The 14,009-nt window shown below is 45.7% G+C and overlaps 1 protein-coding gene across 1 annotated transcript in view; it reads right to left on the bottom strand.

Annotated features, from left to right (window-relative positions):
* Positions 1 to 14,009, bottom strand: part of LOC149435916 (uncharacterized) — a 256,377-nt gene that overhangs the window by 111,496 nt on the left and 130,872 nt on the right. Inside the window, exon 12 of the mRNA XM_089662262.1 lies at positions 13,397 to 13,507. The gene's annotated coding sequence lies outside the window, so the exon portion shown is untranslated. The remainder of the gene's footprint in view (positions 1 to 13,396; positions 13,508 to 14,009) is intronic.

Raw genomic sequence — 14,009 nt, 5'->3', positions numbered from 1 at the left:
AGACTACAAGTGGCCCTGCCAACACAATGTGCAACCATGGACCACCAATGTACCATCAGGAAGCCGGTCCAAAGCAAAGACTTTTAGCTGATGCTGAGCGAGTGCATGTGGGGATCAAGCAGCTGAAAGAGGCTTGATTGATCAGATGACCTTCTTTAAATATACAGTATACATAAAAATAAATATATTATTATTATACAGTATTTATAAAGCGCCGAAGGTTCGCTCAGCGCTGTACATTACAAAGGGGGACAGAACATGTGACAGAACAATACCAATACAATTCAAAACATGAGGGGATTGAGGGCCCTGCTCTATATGATGTTTATACTCTCATCAAATCTAAAGGCCAGCCATCCTTAACTAGGGTTCCTCCAGAGGTTGCTAGGGGTTCCTTGAGCTGTGCCTGCAGACCTCCTACATCGTTCAGGGGCCAACAACACCAGGGGCAAGCATTAGACCAATGATCTTCTTCCTCTGTCAGGGTGGTATTCTAACCACCGCTGTAGGGGAGCCATCCTTACCACCTTTCATCCAGCGTATGGAACATTCTTTCCAATAAACTGATTTTAGCAGGTGTTCCATGAGACCTAAAAATTATTTCAAGGGTTCTTCTGGAGTGAAAAGGTTGAGAAAGGCTGCTAGAGACCATCCCAGGCTATCTTCATTCACTATGACTTTGCTGAGGATGCTGCTAAACTTGAGGCTGGGAAGTCCTAAACCCCGCAGAGACTCCCCTCTGTCTAGGTGCCCCCATGAACTGCGGTATGATGAGCTGTCAGTCACCAGACACAGGATATGATCCACAGCCAGGGGTAACAAAGGCTTCACTAGAGTCCTTCAAACGTAGGATTGGATGGACTTTAAAAGCAGCCCAAAGGGTGGGGAATGGGTGGGGATGGGGGGGGGGGGTAGCGTGTCTTGCTGCTGCCCAGTAATACACATGATTCCTATGCTCTGGTGGCAATATTACATCACTCATCATATTACAGCTTCAAAGCACAGACACCATTGGGGTGGCGATAATAATAAATGACTTATGCTCTCTCAGACTCTCAAAGTCGGTGCCATATTATTATTATTATACAGGATTTATTGCGCCAACAGTTTGCTCAGCGCTTTACAATATAACGGGAGACAATACAGCAACAATACAGATCAATACAAGAGGGATAGGAGGGCCTACAATCTAAGAGGGAGGGTATATAATCAAGATAAATACCTAATTGGGTTCATTAGGAACCTCCCTAATTACTCTCTGCCACTTGTACACCCCCAATCTGAATCAGACTTCCTTCCTCCGTAACCTCCTGACAAACCTAGTGACCTTAGATGATGTAGAATAGAGAGCGTAGTCAAGGGTTGGGTAAGAGTGAGGAGTGTGATATATGCATGTACCGATACTTTGCGATGCGATTTATGTCCATACAAAATAAATTGGCGCAAATCGCACTGCAAAGAATGGCATCTGATTTGAAATGGCATTCCAAAAGGCGGTGCGGGAATCCTTCCAAACCCTTGACTACGCTCTCTATTCTACATAATCCCATTAAAGATTTTGCTGCCCTTTCAGAATAGAAGATCAATAACTCCAAATCACAAGCCCTCATTGTTACCCTAAAGAAGTGGACACTTCAGTTTACTTTTCATTATTCTTGGAATACAGAGAGCATTCAATATTTAGGGATCAACCTGATGCCTACTACCCAACGCCTATATGGAGCAAACTACCCACGCCTACACCGGGAAATGATACTGATTTTGCACCAATGGACAGCGAACAGCATCTCCTGGATTGGAAGAATCCCATCCATTACATTTACTACTCTGTCTGCTCTATTACTTCCTGGTAATATGCCCTTGGCTTCTTAAAGCAAAACTCCACCCTAGAGGTTCCACCTTACGCCCTCCTACCTCCCTCCTCTTCTTCTTTTGGCAGTGTATTTTTTGGGAGGAGTGGGTACCTAGTTTTGATAGGAACCTGCTCCCATTACCGGTCCGATTGCCTAAGTGGTTCCACTGGAATACCATCCCAGCACTCATGGAAGGACAAGCAACACTCAACTATGTGGGATCATTGGATCCACTCAGATATTCAGAATTGTACTAGACCGGACGTTTCCCTTGAATGCTGAACTACTTTATATTGAAATGTTATTCTGGAAAACCCTAATAAAATACATTTTAAAATTAAATTTAAAAAAAAACGTGCCTATGAACTTAAGCCTAGTGCACACGATCAGAAAATCGTACGAAAAACACTACTTTCAAAGCGGCCGTACAATAATCTGATTGTTAGTACACAGCTTTTGTCTGCAATTATTTGAAGGGACAAGCGTGGAAATGTTTCTTGCATGATATCAGATCGTACGATTTTCGTTTAATCAGGACAAATACAATGCAATACATTACATCACTTCCGAATTTTCTTCCTGTCATTCAAGAATTTTGTCACTTTAGCAACTTCTTCACCTTTAATATGAGACAAGCATGCAAAAATAAACTAAATCGGACTATTATGCGTCCAATATTCTCATTACATGTACAAGGCTTGAGGGTAGGTGGACAAGCGGTAGATTGGTCCTCTGATAAGGTAAGTCCCATGTTTGACACACCTACCACTGATAGGATGAAGGAACAATAAAGCAGGCAGACAGTGGCCAGAACAGAAATATTAACAGGTTGGGTTCAGTATGGTGCAAGGACATCAGAAGCCAGCAAAGTCTTTTCATCCACATGCTGACCCAGCATGAGATCCAGGACACACCATGACCACCTGGCTCCACAGAGAGGAGGCTCCACATACACAGCCCCCCTCTGTGCCCCCAAACTGGTATCAAAGCTCAGGGGTGAGTAAGGCTGTTTACACAGACAGCAGAGGTGCTAATTGATTCAGAACAGGTCAGCAAATAGAGGAATCCCACTAGGTACAGTGTGAGGGCAGATAGTGACTAGGCATGGGGTAAGCTAATTGGTTCAGCAGAGAGAAAGTCGCTCCATTTATTGCGACATGAAAGGGAAAACCTCTGCAAGCTGCATTGATCTGTATGATATAATAAATATCGGACTATGACAGCATCTCCAGCCTGGGCTGTGGTCCCGTCACATGGCGAGACAAGCACGTGTTCATCTGATGTGTACGATGCTCATATTGCTGTTCCCTACAATCAGAAAAGAAATGCAATTGGCACATAACGAGTCTGCAAAGTCTGCTGGTGATAGTCATCCGCACTGGACTGCTTCTTTCCATACTGACAAAGCCCTCTATAATGCCTAGTACACACGACGAAAATATCACACGAACGATCATCTGGTTTTTTTGCACGCTAGTCTCCATACTGAAATTTTCGTACAATTTTCTCATCGGTTATCTCTCACCTCGAGAACTGCACTCCCTCCTAATTGGCTTACCTTTACAAAGGCTATCCCCCCTCCAGTCCGTCATGAATGCTGCTGCCAGACTCATCCACCATACCAACCGTCCAGTGTCCTCTACCCCTCTCTGCCAATCCCTCCACTGGCCTCCATTCAGTGTCCTCCACCCCTCTCTGCCAATCCCTCCACTGGCCTCCATTCAGTGTCCTCCACCCCTCTCTGCCAATCCCTCCACTGGCCTCCATTCAGTGTCCTCCACCCCTCTCTGCCAATCCCTCAACTGGCCCCCACTCAGTGTCCTCCACACCTCTCTGCCAATCCTTCCACTGGCCTCCATTCAGTGTCCTCCATCCCTCTCTGCCAATCCTTCCACTGGCCTCCACTCAGTGTCCTCCACCCCTCTCTGCCAATCCTTCCACTGGCCTCCACTCAGTGTCCTCCATCCCTCTCTGCCAATCCTTCCACTGGCCTCCACTCAGTGTCCTCCACCCCTCTCTGCCAATCCTTCTACTGGCCTCCATTCAGTGTCCTCCATCCCTCTCTGCCAATCCTTCCACTGGCCTCCACTCAGTGTCCTCCACCCCTCTCTGCCAATCCTTCTACTGGCCTCCATTCAGTGTCCTCCATCCCTCTCTGCCAATCCTTCCACTGGCCTCCATTCAGTGTCCTCCATCCCTCTCTGCCAATCCTTCCACTGGCCTCCACTCAGTGTCCTCCACCCCTCTCTGCCAATCCTTCCACTGGCTTCCACTTGACCAACGAATAAAATTCTAACAACAACTTACAAAGCCATCCACAACTCTGCCCCCAGCTACATCACCAACCTAGTCTCAAAATATCCACCAAACTACTCTCTTCAATCCTCCCAAGACCTTCTGCTCTCTAGTTCCCGTGTCACCTCCTTCCATGCTCACCTCCAGGACTTCTCCCGAGCTTCTCCCATCCTATGGAACTCCCTACCCCAATCTGTCCAGCTGTCTCCTAATCTATCCACATTTACCATTTTACATCTACAGCTGTCTTTAACCCCTTGGCGCTGGCGCCTCCTGGCCCTTTTAGGGTTTCAGAAGCCGGGAGGCAAGGCGGGGTTTTAGGGTCATGTGACCGCTGTGATTCGCCGTCACGGCAGTCACATGATCGGGGAAAGGTCCCAATCGAAAGAGGAGATCGGGACCTCTCCGTGAGTACTGGACATGTGTGCTGGGATCGCGCACAGCGCGCGCTCTCAGCACATGTTTTTCTTAATTGCACGCAAATGTGCGGCCGCTAGGCGTCTAGGCCCAGACGACGGGAGGCTGCACATTTGTGTGCGGCCGGCGTGAAGAGGTTAAAGGATAAGTTCACTTTTTGAACATGAGCCACCCATTTTTAGGCCAGCAATTCCAGCATCTGCAGCCCCTCCTCCCCGACGCCCCATCCCTGTGACAGTGGGATCCTCTCCCCACACCCGCTGTCACAATTTCAAAAAGGCACAGCCAGGAAGGGCTCCGCTCACACAGTCACGTTCGTTCACAGTGGGTGAATACCTACAAGTACTGTCAGCCACTGTAGCTGGCAGCTTGTAGTTTTCAGTGAACTATGAGGGCGGCGGTGAGCTCCCTTGTAAGTCACTGATCTTCCTGCTCTCAAGTATCTTCCTGCCCATACAGGGTATGCTGAGAGTCTGCAGGAACCTGAGATTGCACCCGCAACCTACTGATGGCGGATGCAATGCTCTGCAGGCTCTTTAGAAAAAAATAATAACATGCAAAAAAAATGTGTATTTATTTTCTTTCAAAAGGTGAACTTAAACTTTAAAGGATTAGTTCACCTTTCGTAATATGTTACACCCATATTCAGGGAGTACCGGGCCCCTGCTCCTCCTTACTCCCTTGCTTTGACAGCTAGCGGGGGATCTTCTGCTAGCGGTCAAAATTTAGAGAAAAAAAAAAAAAAACAGCCGAGTAGAGCTCCGCCCAACCGTGTCACTCATTTGCAGTCATCTGTGAATAATAAAACTGGGCAGGCCACAGCCTTAGTGGCTGATGGCCTGTAATAAACTACAATGGTGCTGTGGAGCGATGTGGTGGTTCACTGAGACTTCCTCTCATAGTGTACCTGCTTGATCATACAGGTTGTAAGGGCAGGCAGTTACACTGACAGGTCTGCAGGAGACCTGCATGACACCAGTGATCTGTTGACTGCTGGTGCAATGCTTTACAGCAAGGCTCAACAAATCCCAGGTGCGACTGGAAATTGTGTCCTGGCGCCTGGGCTACACTGTAGCAGAGGTCTGGATTTGGTCCCTCCATATGGCGCACCAACCCCCCCCCCCACGCGGGTGCAACAATCGGCTATCCAGTAACTGAGGCTGCGGTAGTGCGGCCTGCCGAAGCGGGATATAGCACTCGTTTGTGGGAACCGGTGCCCTCCTCTGCTGGGCGGGGCTGCGATGAGCACAACGTGCCTGCCATTCTAACTAAGGACTTCTTGCTTCCTCTCACTGTCCGCCCACCTCCGTCATCTCTTTTCCTGTTTGACAGCTGGGTGCTGGGACTGCAGTTGCAGGCACCAGATTCCGCCGGTGAGTGGAGAGGGAGTGTGGGGCAGCTGGCTAAAGCTTCAGTTCATTTTATTCACCCCCCCCCCCAACACTAAGAGAGAAACACAGGTTGGAGTTAGGTAAGAGAACATTATCAATGCTTCCCCATCACTGCCTCCTCATCAGTGCTTCCCCATGAGTGCCTCACCATTAGTGCCTCCCCATCAGGGCCCCTATCAGGGCCACCTATAGGTGTCAGTCAGGGCCGCCTGACACTGCAACCTCATCATTGCCTCCTATAAGTGCCCATTAGTGCAGCCTCATCAGAGCACATCAGAGAAGGAGAAAAAATATTTACTTGCAAAATTTTAAACAGAACCTAGAAAAAATGCCTGATGCACCGCACATGCAGTCCTGGGAGCCAGGCAGCCGATTTAAAAAACTGGCTCCTAACTTTGTTATCCGGCTCCTAGATTCAAAGCAGACTTGTCAAGCCCTGCTTTACAGGCTCCTGCAACAAAAAATAATAAATGCACTTTTTTTTTTACCTGCAAAAAAATGTGCATTTATAATTTTTTGTCAAAAGTTTAACTTATCCTTTAATAAAACCACTGGTGATCCTGCCATGAAGGTCCTTGTTCACAAACGGGCGACACAGCCATGCCACAAAGGCTTCCCATGGAGACTAAAAGTAGCCATTCTATCACATATTAGGCAGGCATGGTCCACTGTTGTCACCATCAGGAAACCCTCCCTGAAAAATGCTATGCAGCCATCACTGGGGTGTTTGTAGACAGAACGTGGCTGCAGGAGATCAGCAGCAATGAGACAGGATGAGAAATGTTGGAAAAATAATTTATTTATTAAGGGCAACTGTTTACGATACACTGTGCAACAAGGCAAAGTAACTGTGATTCAGTAGGGGTTATATTCTCTTTCATTCTATACCAACCCACTGGCAAACTCCTGGATAAGCTGCACACCACATGAGCCCTCTTTGCTTCTGGACCATTCTGCCCTCTCATGATCTGTTATCTTGCTACTTACAATAGAAATATTGGCTACAGTCCAATGACAGGGCACTGGCCACGGTCCTGATCAGTGAAGACTAGATGACAGACAAGGAGAGAGCAGTAAAAGTCGAGTCAATGCCTGTATGCCATTTACACATGTTACAAACACACAATCCTGCCAGAACAATGAAAACGACAATGAATTTGTGTTTTATTGTTCCTATAATTACATCCATATTTGCAAGTTTTTTTCTCCCCGTGACAAATGCCAGCAACTAATCAAGAACAATCGGTGAACTTGGCATCTCCTTATTCCCAGCGACAAGAAACTATTTTTCTCTAACATTTCCTTGTGATGCGGCCAATTTGTTGTACCAGCAAGAGTGAAGCAATGCAACTAGGGATAAAAGCAATTCTGCTCAGATGAAGGGGGGTTTATGGCAGGACTAGGAGGACCGCGCTTCTGAGGGGCCACCGGATATGCCGGTTTATCTCTGGTTCCATGCTAGCTTAGCGATGTATGATTAGGTCAGCGTGATCTTTGATCATGGTTATTAGTTAATAATAAGTGTTATTCTAGTCCACTAGACAAATTTATTTCCTCTTTGAAAGCTTTTCAAAATTGCTTTTGGACTGGGCCACCCTGTGCTATCCAAAAAAACGTATTAAAAAATATGACTGGTGTTGCAGAGTTCTCCTCGACTCCAAACTATGAAGAAGACTACCAGAATTTACATCATTTTAGAAGTATTCCTACCAGTTTTCCAGGTTTGTCACCTTGAAAGTGTATCTGAGCCCGGGTTCACACTGTGCGAATTCTGCACCGCATCAGAATCTCACCCCGTTCATATGAACTGCTGAGGGTGTGTATGTTAAGTTAACAACATCCCGAGAGCGGTCTGCAAAACACGGTGCGATGTGCAGAATCGGATGGCATAGGTGTGAATACCTGTGCAATCCGATTCTAGTGCGGACCAAAAAAAGGGTCCTGCACAATTGGTGCGGGTGCGGTGTGAATAGAACCATACAAAATGTATGGCTCCGATCGTACCACAAACAAATCACATGTGATTTGCACAGGAATGCGGTGCAGTTCCTGTGCGAGGCACATGCAATATACCGCACCGCACGTATGTGAACCCAGGCTAAAGGCAAAACTTTGTTTTGCCCCCTCATCTACACCTCCCCTGGTCTCAACATTCAGCAGACTCTGGCAGGTGACACCAGCCCTCCTATGGTTCTCCTCCAGACCCTGCACTTTCTGCATTCCAGCTCCGCCCCCAGCTTCTTCCCGGCAGCAGGACAAGTTAACGGGGGTGCACTGTGATGTAAGAGAGTGTGGGGGACTCAAGATCTAATGGTGAGGAGGCTCTTGGCATCTGATGTAAGGGGGTGTTCTGGATATCTAGTCTTACAGACACAACCAGCCCTTTGAGGCCAACCATAAAGCTGATGCAGCCCACGATGAAATTGAGTTGGACACCCCTGCCCTAGGCTGTGCTCCTGATTTGGAAAGCTAATAGCATTGCTTGAGATCAATAGCTATTCTTCTTTTCTTCCCGAAAAAGGAAATTGGGAACACCACTTCTAACCCCCGGTTCACGCCTATGCTGCCGTGCGGGCCGCGTTTTGCTCGGGCACGAGAGCCCATTCATTTGAATGGACTCCCGTGCCCGTGATACGCAGGGAAGAAGTCCCTGCACTTCTTTTGAAAACACAGCCCAAATGGGAACCTTGGTTCCCACTACGGTTGCGTTTCCCAGTGCGGGCGGCGTGTCATTAGAACTAATGGCACCCGCTCGCAGGTCCACATGTCTCTGTGCAGGTGGTGCGACTGCACGGATTTTCGGATCTGCAGCGACACCACCCTTACAGATGTGAACCTAGGTAAAGGCTGGGTTCACATTACTGCGTGTCGGGTATGCACATGAAATCACGTGCTTTCCCAACATGCAGAGAAACGCACTGTCATTTAGCACACGCATGGTGGTGCCACTGGTATTTGCAAACGCGTGCACCAAACAGAATGATGCAGCGGCACGGTGAAGGAAGTTTTCCGCATGTAGGGCAGTCCATTGAGATAGATGTGCTGCCCTACACACGGGCATCCACAGTAGTGCGAACGGAGCCAAAAGACTGGAAAGCTGCGACAAATTACATTCTTGTTCTCAGGTTTAGATATACTACGAATGAAGGAATTACATATACTTTAGGTGAATGAAAGCAATGTACGTTGTACAATGTTGCAAACAGAACAAGTCGGCAGGGTGATCATATCAAGCACATGTTGGGTAAGGCAGGCCATTCACACCTGTGAATAATAAAACTCTTGTGCTACCTGCTCTAGGTGTGTCTATAGGCTGCTCAGGTAGTTTGAACATTAAACAGCACTTGACATAGGAAGTGTTTATGAGGTATATGGCTTGCAGTTAATAGGAAGGTGCTGACAAACATCTGTGAACACCCCATCCCTACTCATTTGTAGCTGTGAGACATTCTGCAGGGCATCAGCACATAGGTGATAATAGGGGCCCTTAGTGCTTCACAGGTACTGTCTGCTGTTTGGACCAGGCAATTGACAGGAAACCATTTGGGTACCTATGTCTTAGAAGAGGGGCACTGTAGCCTGTCACCGTCATCACTCCCTGTAGCAAGCAGGGTCAGCTTTTCATGAGGTGCAACCACTGAAAAATCATAAAATCTAAGCTCCAGCCCCCTTGAAAACAATAGAGATTTCTTTCTTGGAAAAGAGACGGTTGCTTGCGTTTCATCTTGGAAAAAGCGAGGCTATTTATAACCAAACTTGGCATGAACATTAATAAAAATAAAAAAAGCCCCCAGCACATCATATAAAGCTGTTGTGTTCTGCAGCCCACGTTTTACTATAGGTTTTATGAAGAGTTTATCTTCTTATCCCATAGGGGTACGGATCGAGGGAAAGTGAACAATAAAAGGGGGTGAGTCACTGGAATGTGTTCTGTTACAGACAATATAGTCCAAACACTTAAATATTCACCCATTTAATGAAGGCATTTTTCCTGATTGCTGAACTGCTGAAACAAAGCCAGCTTCTACTTATCTCCAAATCCCGAATATGTGTGGTTAGTGTGTCGGGGTAATGAGGTTATTTTACACGTAAGCCATGGAGGGGTCAAGGGAACGACATCACAGAACACAGCCTACCTCCCAGCCACATACCGGAGACCGTGTACTGCCCACATGGTGTTCCTTTCTTCCACCCCCATATCCAAAATCTGATTGAATCTTTGTACCCTAAGAGGGTCGAACGGCTTGTGCGTTTGGAGGGAACATCAAACACAGGCCAGCAAATTCCCATTTCCTTTAAAAGAACACTGGTATGAGAGATTAATGGAGGCTGCCATTACGTAAAGTGTTACTAAACCCACAACAGTACAATCAGTCTGTATATGTTGTAAACCATCCTTGTTATACTCACTGTGGAACTTAAGGGGTTAATCCTCTGCATTGTGTAAAAAGGCAGTTTGATCCTGTCTTCTATGATCCTCCCCTTCTTCCAGTGTCACCCTCTTATCTCCTGATATGACATATCGGGTGGAATCACACTCCACATGCTCAGTTTGGTGGGTATTGCTACAGAGGTTTTGTTTTTTTTCTTGGGAGAGTGCATGTGATTAGCACAGAGCCAATCAGCACTGTTCACACAGAGGTCAGTGGTTCTGCATCCTCCTACAGCAGAATGAGAACTCCTCCTACAAGCTTTAACCAGTGCTCTGCTGGACACTGATAGAAGTCACAAGACTGATATATACTGCTGATGAGAAAAGGTATTTTGCGGTTTGTATTTACTAAAATAATTGCATTTCTATGTTGTGTATACTGTGGGACACAAGATGTACAGCAGTACATCAGTGCAGAGCGGACACAGACACAGCCCACTCTCCTCTATGGGTGTCAGATGTAAACAGACTGCCTGTCTCTTTACACCCAACTGTCATCCAATCCGCCCAGACAGGGGAGAACTGGTCCCCATTTATTTGTTTTTAATGGATGGGATTGGATGTAGATGTATGTAAATGAACGCATGTTCTTTTACACCTGCCGCTCCATAGAGGAGAATAGAAACTGGCAGACCTTTTCAGAACATTTGTGTGAAAGGGACCTTATAGAGGCTCCTAACACGTGAACTTAACGCGGTGCTTCACCCATTTTGCCATCTCCCTCAGATCACAATGCCCATCCGCAGTACAGTACTAAATGAATATTCTCATTTTTTATTTATTTATAAATACCTTTTTTAAATTTATTTTGGCGGTACTTCCGGCCCTGGTGGTTACGTCACTAGTTGATTCCCTTGAACTCCAGGGACATCGACGTCAGGTATCCCAGGAGTCTTCAGGAAGCCTAACAGTGTATTGTGGGGCTTTATATTTTCCCCAAACACACTTGCCTCCTCTGCTCCCTCCGGCACAGTGTTGTTTACAGGTTGCTACAACAATAGCGGCGGGAATGTCCACCGCCACCATTGCTATAGCAATCTGTTCTGTTGTCATTATACTGTGTATCGGCACCCGATTGTCATTATACTGTATCGGCACCAGATTGTCATTATACTGTGTATCTGTCATTATATTGTGTATCGGCACCAGATTGTCATTATACTGTGTATTGGCACCAGATTGTCATTATACTGTGTATCGGCACCAGATTGTCATTATATTGTGTATCGGCACCAGATTGTCATTATACTGTGTATTGGCACCAGATTGTCATTATACTGTGTATTGGCACCAGATTGTCATTATACTGTGTATCAGTCATTATATTGTGTATCGGCACCAGATTGTCATTATATTGTGTATCGGCACCAGATTGTCATTATATTGTGTATCGGCACCAGATTGTCATTATACTGTGTATCAGTCATTATACTGTGTATCTGTCATTATATTGTGTATCGGCACCAGATTGTCATTATACTGTGTATCTGTCATTATATTGTGTATCGGCACCAGATTGTCATTATACTGTGTATTGGCCCCCAAATGTCACTATACTGTGCATCGATCATTATACTGTGTATCGGCACCAAATTGTTTCTGTAGACATCACCAACGCTGAGCTCAGGGGATGATGCAGGCCACATTATGGTAGTGAAGCCTTCAGATTCCAGTTGCCCTATTGGGGTGTATGTGCATGTTTTTGTATCCATTAAGTGGCCTGATGATGTGAGATAAATGAGCACTGTGTGTTTTTATTACATAGCTACACACTATGGTGCTGACGTATTACTGGGCACCGGGGGAAAACTTGAGTATTGCAAAATATTCCATGTGACCCTAAGGAATGTAACGTCAAGCCAGACATTTCCTCAGCCCGCTGCCGCTGTAGGGGGTCTGTGCAATGGAGCCAGACTGCTCACATCCCAGAATTCTGTTCAGGTGGTCTGAGAGCCGATCTCACGTACTGCACATACAATGTTAGAGCACTATGGAGGTACCTGGATGTGCTACATGAAGACATATATTCCGGCAGGCACAAGGTTATGTCAACGTACTGGGACTAGACAGCCTGTGTAGAGTATATCTCATACATCTTCTTGAATCAGGCTTGTCACTATCACGCTGTCAGATTTGTTTAGGTACAACCTCCACTCACCCAATACTGCACAGCAGGTAGTATATTTTCCAACAAGGTCTGCAGCCACTGCCACAGCCAACCTTGCCATGGATAGGACAAAGAATAGAGTTTACAGGTAATAGCTATAACTGGATTAAGATTGAATTATATTAGGCCTCATGCACACAGGGCATTTTTGCAGCCACTTTTAGGGTCATCAGGCATTTTTTTTTTACTGCTTCCAAACGGCCCTCCATATTATCCTATGTGTCCAAGCACACATAGATGTTTAGAAGTTTTTACTAGAAGTAGCGTTTACAAGCAGGAGAAAAAAAAAATGGGGCCAGTGTGTCCAGGAGCAGCAGCGTTTTGGCAGAAAAAAATGCTTGATGCGGCTAAACGCATCTAACCACGACTACGCGCGTCTAAATGCTAGGTGAGTTTAGCGCTTAAGCGTTAATTCCTTTCAATGGCCAGAATAAATTATCATTCTGGCCAATGAAATAAATTAACACCCAAACGCTTGGCGCTTGTAAACGCGCCTAAACATTTGTAAAAGCGGTTAATACTTTTACAAGCGTCAGGCATTTTTTCTGCAAAAGAGCTGCTGCCAGGAGGAAGGCTTCTAGGAGAGTTTATTTTTAACGTTCTGTGTGCATGAGGCCTAAATGTACAAAAACGACTCAGTTGGCTGAAGAACAGATCACCAATCTCAGCCAACAGTGACAGCAAAACACACACTAGATTCAAGAACCTTTAATATGTAGTCTACACAACCCGACACATCAGGTGATCAAAGAGCACATTGTATACGTTCTTCAAGGATCAAGGAGACATCACAAAAGGATCACCAATCCTGAGAAGAAAAATGTTGTATGTTGCAGCTTACCAGTCCTTCGATGTGATGGATGCATTCGTTTTCTTGGTTTTCAGAAAGTACAGAAAATCCCTGCCGATGTTGCCAGAAATGTAGTGCCCTTGTCACTTCCTGAGGGAAGACCTGGAGGCAGACATGTTTGAGAAGTTCAGTTCCAAAGCAATTTTTTTTGTAATTTTTCGCATACATGTAAATATCTTAATGTTTATCAATAACATTACTTAAACCCCCCCAAACAATATATATTTTCTGAAAGCAGAGGCCCTGTAGAATAAAAAGGTGATAGTTGCAAATTTTTATGTCACATGATATTTGCTCAACTGTTTATTAAATGCCTATTTTCAGGAAAATATATAATAAAATGACTTTTTAGTGTGGAAGCCCACAATGTAATGCCCATTTGTAGTTAAAATATAAAAGATGAGGTTGCATCGAGTAAATTGATACCAAACAATCCACATCTTAAAATTGCATGCACCTGCGATATTGCCAAAGACTGGTTGGCTCTGAGGAAGAGGTTGTGTCCTCGAAACGCGTTAGCCAGTTGGTCATCCAGGGTTCCATCGTATGGACTCAGATGTTGTTTGGATCATACATCTTGTTCAGTTTGACATGCCTGTGTTAA

This window comes from Staurois parvus, unplaced genomic scaffold (genome assembly GCF_062004578.1).
Source record: "Staurois parvus isolate SC_StPar_1 unplaced genomic scaffold, SC_StPar_1.0 ptg001451l, whole genome shotgun sequence".
In the NCBI taxonomy this organism is placed as follows: domain Eukaryota; kingdom Metazoa; phylum Chordata; class Amphibia; order Anura; family Ranidae; genus Staurois; species Staurois parvus.
The sequence above is the reverse complement of the archived record's forward strand: the minus strand, read 5'-3'. Positions and strand labels throughout refer to the sequence as shown.